Source organism: Macrotis lagotis, chromosome X (assembly GCF_037893015.1).
Source record: "Macrotis lagotis isolate mMagLag1 chromosome X, bilby.v1.9.chrom.fasta, whole genome shotgun sequence".
Classification (NCBI taxonomy): Eukaryota; Metazoa; Chordata; class Mammalia; order Peramelemorphia; family Peramelidae; genus Macrotis; species Macrotis lagotis.
Window position 1 is genome coordinate 507,509,023 of NC_133666.1, and position 8,364 is coordinate 507,517,386.

The window sequence follows — 8,364 nt, forward strand, 5'->3', positions numbered from 1 at the left end:
TATCACTTCTGGCTAAGTATATTCTCTCCAATAGAGTTACATTTCTCAAGAGTTATTAGACTCAGATTTCTCCCAAGTGGGTATATAGTCAGTTTCATCTTATTGGATAACAGTTTTTTTTTAATATTTTCATGTGTCTCTTGAACCTTCTGTTAAGCTCTGCTTTTTTTCATCATGAACTCTTTTTTCCATCTTTTTCCCGGGAAGAGAAGGTTCAGCTTTTCTGGGTAGTGAGTTCTTGGCTTCATTCCAACCTCCCTTGCTCTTTGGAATATCTCATTCCAGGCCTTTTGATCCCTTAATGTTGCTGCAGCCAGGTCATGCATAATCCTTACTGTGTCTCCTTGGTATCTAAATTGTTTTTATTTTCCCTTGATGCTTGTAGTTTTTTTTTTCTTTTATCTGATAGTTCTGGAATTTGCCCACAGCATTCCTTGGTGTTTTCATTTTAGGACCTCTTTCCAGAGGGGATTGATGTGTTCTGTCAATAACTATTTAGCCCTCTGGTTCCATGATATCAGGGCAATTTTCTCTCATTAAATCCTGTAATATTAAGTCCAGGCTTTTTTTCTCTTCAATGTTTTCAGTATGTCCAATAATTCTCAGGTTCTCCTATCTTGATGTGTTCTTGAGGCCAGTGGTTTTGCTTATGAGGTGTTTTACATTTCTTTTCTATTTTTTCGATCTTTTGGTTTTGTTTAACACAATCTTTTTTGTCTCATGAAGTCATAAGTTTCTTCCAATTCCATTTTTTTTAGAGAAGAAGAATTTGCTTCATGTATCTTTTGCAACTCCCAGTTGGTCAATTCTATTTTTGAAGAACTTTTCTATTTGCCCAAGTGTAGCTTTGAGAGAATCATTTTCTTTATGCATTTGACCAATTGAGGATTTGAGAGATTCATTTTCTTTTTGCATTTTCCCAATGGAAGATCCGAGACAGTTATTCTCATTTTATATTTGTCCAATTGTATTTTCCAAGGATTTCTTTTCTTGTTGTGAAATATTAATTTTCTCTTATACTATGTAAATTTTCTGTTGAGCTTCTTTTTCCAATTTTTCCAATTGATTTTTACACTCTTTCCTAATTTTTTCAAGGAAGTCTTTCTGCTCTGGAGACCAATTCATATTCTCCTCAGAGGTGCTAGATCTCTCTGGGTTAGGACCTGTCCCTTCTAACTATTTCTCCATTGGTCTCCCTTTTCTCTGGCCTTTTTACATCTTGTGTTTGGGGGGGTAGGGGAGCTCTCAGAGGTTGGCTTTTTGAAGATCCTAGAGACTTTGTTCACTTTGCTTAGTAATTCCAGCCAGTGGGCACGGGGAGGGCTGGTTGCTTTCTCTGGAGTGTTTGAGGTTCTCAGCAGCAGGGTCTGAGCTGACCTTGAACACTGGGCTAACCCTGGGAGAGGGAGTTTATTTCTTTCTGTTGAGTGAACTTGAGGGAGTGGGGGGGTTGTCAATTGTTTGTTCTGGGCAAAGGGCTCTACTGAAAACATTGAGCTCAGATCCCTGGCCCAGCTGGTTGTTCTCCAGGTGTGCTCTTAGACTCTGGGCTGGAACTCACCCTCCTGCAGCTCTTCTTCCCCCGGCCAAAGACTTTGCAGATAAAGTTGGATCTTGCAGTGCTACTCACTGAAGTCTCTATGGCTGAGGGTGACCCTCTGATTTCCCCTAGCTGCTCCCCGTGCTGATCCTTTACCCTTGTCTCCAGTTCACCCACAGTCCCCTGAGCCAGACCTTCTTGGTAGATGTTCTTCTCCTAGCTTCTTTTTCTTTGTCTTGTTGATCAAATTTCTGTTAAGAGGTTCCTCTCATATTATTTTTGAGGGGAAAGAGGAACACTTATCACAGTGCCTGTCTTCTCTCTGCCATCTTGGCCAGAAGTCAATCTTCCTAAAAATATATCTTAATAACAATACTTCCAAATATATACATATACACACATACCTATACAAAAGTATACATAGAAATGTATGCAAATAAACATTATATACATATTTATAAGCATGTGTTATATACATACACATAAAATATGTATATATTTAAGCTAAATATGTTTAAATATAAATGTGTATGTATATATATATATATATAAAATCAATTTTTATGAAGGATGACATATCTCTGCATATGGAGAAGGATATGAACAGATATTTATGGATATGATTTTTTTTAGGTTTTTGCAAGGCAAATGGGGTTAAGTGGCTTGCCCAAGGCCACACAGCTAGGTAATTATTAAGTGTCTGAGACCGGATTTGAACTCAGGCACTCCTGACTCCAAGGCTGGTGCTCCATCTACTATGCCATGTAGCCACCCCTGGGTATGTTTTTATGCACATATACATACACGTGTATAGCTTGATTGTGGCACTAATTGTAGTTCTAGGGACACATAATTTAAATTCTGAGCTTCAGTTTCCCCTACATCATTTCATTTTCATTCATAAATAAAGAAGTGTTTTGAAGATGGATCCCATTCACTTCTCTCTCAATAGCAATTGCAATCTGACATACTACAATGATCCTTGATAATAACCTAGTTGATTCCTTTGTCTGTGTCTGCTCTGTAGAGCAAAATCTATGATCTATAATGTATGCATCTGAAACACTAACTACTAATTCTCAATGCCAGACCTCACACCATACTGTAACATTTGCTATTTTTTCTTGAGATACTTAATTCTATCAGGTACGTCACCTTTATTAAAATTCTTATTTCTAGGGTATGTTAATGGCCAATGTTAGCACAGCAGGTGTAGCACAGTATCATTAACAAGGGAATTGTGATATTTAATAAGGTGTAGTAAACTGTGTATTATCAAGAGAGCATGTAACCACAGCAGGCTGCTTCTAAATGGTTTAAAATAAAAATAAAAATTGTGAAAGTTGTCCTGATCAACAGAAATAATATGCGGAATCGAAAAACTTAAATACACAGTGGCAAATCTCACTAAATAACAAGAGAAGTACTGGTGAAGAATAAAAAACATAGAGAAGTAAAAGATGATCTGAAAGAAGTAAAGCAAAGAGGAGAATAATAAAATAAAAATGATGCAAGATAGAAACAAAACATATTTATTGATCTCAAAGACAGGATGTACACAGAGAAATAGGGATTCTAGATTTTTCAGAAGAACATGACATCAAAAAATGTGAGCAGCATAATTCAAGAAGTTATATGAGAAAGTTATGAAGAATTCTGGGATGAGGAAAAACAATTACAAATCAAAATAATTCACAAATTATTCAGGAATATAAGTTTGGGGTGGGAATGGCAGACAGACTACAAATTAAAGAGTGGTTAAATTCAATGATTCCAAGGATAATAGAAATAAACAACTGGAGAGAAGATCTTCAATATATGATGGGAAATTTAAATAATATAAGATTATACTGTACACACATGAAACTTTAGGGAAAATGGAATAATGTTTTCCAAGAACAAATTACCTCAAGATACTGTCCAAGTGAACATTTTCTGAGATATGGACCTATTCAGTAATAAAAAAGCAAAGAAAAAGTTCAATTAAAAGTATTTAAAGTATTCACATCTGCCTAAAACAAAGTATTTGCTTTTTTCCAAACAGACCAGAGGGAAAAAAGTGCAAGAAAAATGAACAAATACAGCAACTTACAGATAATAAATAATTTATCTCCTGAAAAGGAACAAAAATTGAAAGGAAAAAGACCCACATGAGATTAATAACAGCAACAATATGGAAAGAAAAGGGAATAATGAAACTCAAATGGAGGAAGAGATGTTAGAGAAATAGTATTGAAACATCATGTCTTAAGTTTCACAACATCCTACCTAAAGGTGAATCAATACTTGCTGTTATTGTTTAGAGTGAAGGGAACAATAGGGGACTAAACTGTAGAACTTGAAGACACAGAAGATGAGAGAGATGAAGACAGAGGACAACATGTAAAAAACCCAGTCACTCAAAATATAATAACAAAATGATAATAACTAATATAGTCTCTTAGAAAGAAGAGGGCATGTAAAAATGGATGAATAAAAGAAGAGAAATAGGAGAAAGAAAATGAGGACTCTTACATATGTGGTAGAAGGAGGTATCACTGAAAAACATATGCATAAGGGAAAGTGGATATTCTACTTAAGGAAAAAATGCATCTTAAAATGGTAATGATCTGCAGGGATTTGGGGCTTACAAGGGCTATTCATTTTGCTTAAGGAGAAGGGGAATCAGTGGTCCTAGAAACAACTGCTATCAAAAAGAGTGGAGAAGAGAATTTATAGTAAATTGAAACGAACAAGCAAACAATAATCTTGGGTGAAAACAAATTGAAGTAATGAACACAAAAATGGGCAATACTTTTATCACCAGCAACAATTACTTTTTCTAAGAATTGTCAAAATACGAAAAGTATTCAAGGGGTTAAGACTTCAAAAGAACAAACACTTTAGAAGAGATAATTCACTATATAGGAAATTTAAAATTTTACTTCCACACTTGTATAATGATTAAACAAGGAACAACTGTATATAATTAAAAATATAATGATTCTAAATGTTCGTTGGGGAAAAAAGGTCCAGAATAAACAAAATAATTTAGAGAGGGAGAGGATATGAAACTTTACATAGTCAATAAACTGAGAGAGAAAATGGGAAGAAGGATTAGTTTAAATTTAAAAAAAAAGAAAAAGGAATTGTCTATGAATTAAAATTCCAACACTGAAGAAAGGGTTAAAAATGAGAAAGGATAATTGGTAGCAAATGGAAAATAATCAGTAGGAATAGGACAATCATAAAATAGGACTGAAGGAACAAAGTACTTTCTTAGCAGAGAAAGAGAAAAGAAAATCTTAATTTAGGGAAGAAAATGAACAATATGAGTGAAATGAAGAAAAATATAAATCTAACTCATAACTTTATATATAAATAGACTAAACTTTCCAAAAAAAGATAGATTCAACAAGAAAACAAAACTCCACAAATCCCTTCTCTTGAGAATTGTGCCTAAATCAAAAAAGAAATATACAAACTAAAAGTTAGAGATGAGGAGAAATATATCATGAGTTAGTTGAATCTGAAAAAAACAGGAGTTGAAGTAATACTATAAAACTAAGCTAAAGTCAGATTGCCCTGCAAGAAAAGAGATAAATGTGAAAAGCAAATTCTGCTGAAAGAAATAACAAAAAGTCAACAGTAACCATTATCCATGTTAAGTTTATATGCCCCAAATGCTTTAGCATCTAAATCTATAAAGGAAAAAAAGTTACTGAATTGACTGATAAGTAAAAACAAAAATAACAATAAGACCAAGAAATTTTAATGTCCCTCTATACTTTTTGTATAAAATTAATAGATCTAAAACAAAATAGTTATAGAATGAGAATTTAGAATTAAAAATTGTGCATAGAAATTTTCCCAGAGATTAAACTATTCCTATTTTTTGATGAAGGTACTAGGTAATTAACAAAGATATTAATTGAGATTATCACTATATTCAGAAAAAACAGCAAACTACAAAATAAATCCTAAAAATCAATAGTATTTCTGCATTATAATATCAAAAGTCTGAGGGGCATTAAAGAAATGGAAACCTGCCTTCAAACTAAATATATATATATATATATATATATATATATATATATATATATATATATATATATAAAGTATCTGCTTATGATTCTACCAAAGCAAGAAATTAATCATATAGAATAATTGCAAAGGTACAAAGAAAGGAAAAATCCTGGCATACTATTCAGTGCTCCTGGATAAACTATGCAATAAAATAAAATTAAAATACTATCAATATTAATATACAATGTCCATGCTTGTGAATCAAATCATCAAAGGATAATTTATAAAACTTAACAAAATTACAGTAAAACTTAACTTTGAATGTATAATAGCTCAGGATTGTGCTATGAAGCTAGGAAATTCCCAAAGCATTTCCTGAAACAACTTTAAATGAAGCCTCTTCACAGACTTTAAAAGGCCAGAGCCTACAAAAAACAGAGTGAAATAAGTTCTGAACTCAAGATATTGTAGAGGATCTTCAGGAAGGTTCTGACTCATGTGGGTAAAAGGGGACCATAACCCAGCAGAGTAAGGAGAGCTGAAAAGTCAGTGGGAGACTCTTAGCCACAGTGAAGCTTGGACTTCAGCAGGCCAGTGGTGCAGAAGCCCAACAGAGAGGGTCTCACATCCAGTTCAGAAGACAAAGCTTGAATCCCTAGAACTCTGGTATAAAGGCAGGACTGGGTTGGGCTACTCTATCTAATGCAAGAAACAGTGTTAGCACCTGAAATGTCATACCTAAACAATAAGTAATCCAGGTGCCAGAACCTGACCCTTAGCAAAAACATAGCTGGGGACTATACCCCTTGTGCCCCAGGAAGAAAATTCGCTGTCAAAATGAGGGGGAAAGTAGAGCAAACCAAAAAAAGGTACTTTTCTGAATATAATAAAAATGCCATCTCAGAAAAGGAAAGCCTTGACAAAATGCCTATATGTGAAACTTCAAAGGGGTTTTTGAATTGATCTCAAATCCACAAAGACTTCTTAGAAGAAGTCAAAAGGATTTTCAAAACCAAAGAAGAGAGGAAGAAGGAAAATTGAGGCAAATTTATTTTTTTTGGTTTTAAAGGAATTGATTTCCTCAGTCAATTTTTCATGATTCTTCTTCATGACTCTCATTTCTTTTCTCCATTTTACTTCTTCCTCTCTTTCTTGGTTTGGAAAATTCCTTTTTATTCCTTATAAGAGGTCTTTTTGGATTTGAGGACAATACATAACTCTTCATATGTAGGCATTTTTTTCAGTGCTTCCTCTTCTGAGATGGCATTTTTATATGGGAATAAATAAATATTAGTGCTTTTATTGCCTTTTTATTTATTTTGATAATTGTACTCTGATCCTGAGGCACAGAGGGAATAGTCACAAGCTTTTTTGCGCAAGAGCTGGGATCTAGTCCCTGGTTAATTGTTTGCCAAGGTTTTACCTGTGTTGAATTTAGTCCCCTCCTTTAGAGTAGCCCTGGTTTTCTGTTTGTTTTTGGTTTTGCCTACACATAGCTTTATTTCCTCCTTTAGGGTAACCTTGACTTTGACTTACTTATGATGTTGTCCATGAAATATTTATTCTTTGCTTTAGAATATCACAATCCAGCCTCCTCTGTTGCACTAACATCTCTGGGACTTTAACTATTTCTTCTGAGGTGAGATTGGGGCTTTCATTGCTGGCTTGTCTCCTACTGTCTTTCCAGCTTTCCCCCATGCTGGGTTATATTTCCCTTTTATCTAGAAGAGACAGTATTTTTCTGAATTTCCTTCACAATAACTTTTTTTCACTCTTTTTTATTGGTGGGATATGTTGCTTTAAGGTATATTTAAAAGCTGCATTTAAAGTTGTTTCAAGAAAACTTCCAAGAGCTGCAGTTTTATGTTCTCATCTTGGTTAAGCCCAGAAGTCTCTGTTTCAAGCAATGATATTTGAATGTTATGGAGCACTATTGCTCTGAAGGAAATCATGAGCAGGCCAACTTTACAGAAGCATGGAAACACTAGCATGAACTGATGTTGAGTGAAGTGAGCAGAAACCAGAAAAAATTGTTCAAATTAACAATATTTTGAGATACTCAACTACAATGGATGCAGTTCCTTTCACCAGTTTAGGGAACAAGGAGAAGCCTGAGAAACCTCTTATGGAAAATGCCATCCACATCTCAAGAAAAAGTTATACAGTCTGAATGCAGAGGAAAGCATATAATGTTCACTTTTTAAACTTCCTTAATTTTTTTTTATTTCTTACTCTTTTTTTCTTTTAGTTGTAATTCATATTTTACAACATGACTAATATGAAAAATTGTAAAATTCAATTGCAGTATAATATTTTACTAGATTATTCAACATGGGGAGGAGGGAGGGGAAAAGGGTGGTAAAACTGTAGAGTTCATAAGTTTGCAAATGGATAAATGTGGAAAATTAACTTTGCATTTAATTGAGAACATAAAATAAAATTTAAAAAGAAAAAAGAGTAAAAATAACCCTATAAATAAAAAAGTAAAATTGGCCCAATGGAAAATGAATTCAGCTCATTTGAAAGTAAAATGGCACACTGGAAAACGAATTAGTTCATCCAAAAATAAAACTGACCAATTAGAGAAAGAAAACAATTTATTTAAAAATAAAATTATCCAACTAGAAAAGGAAACACATAAACTAACTGAAGAAAATAAAACACTAAAAATTAGAATTGGGCAAATGGAAATGAATGACTCTATGAGACAGCAAAATTCCATAAAACAAAACCAGTGTTGACAAAATTGAAGCAAATGCAAACTACCTCTTAAGAAAAACTACTGACGTGGAAAAGAGATCTAGGAGAGATAATAATAA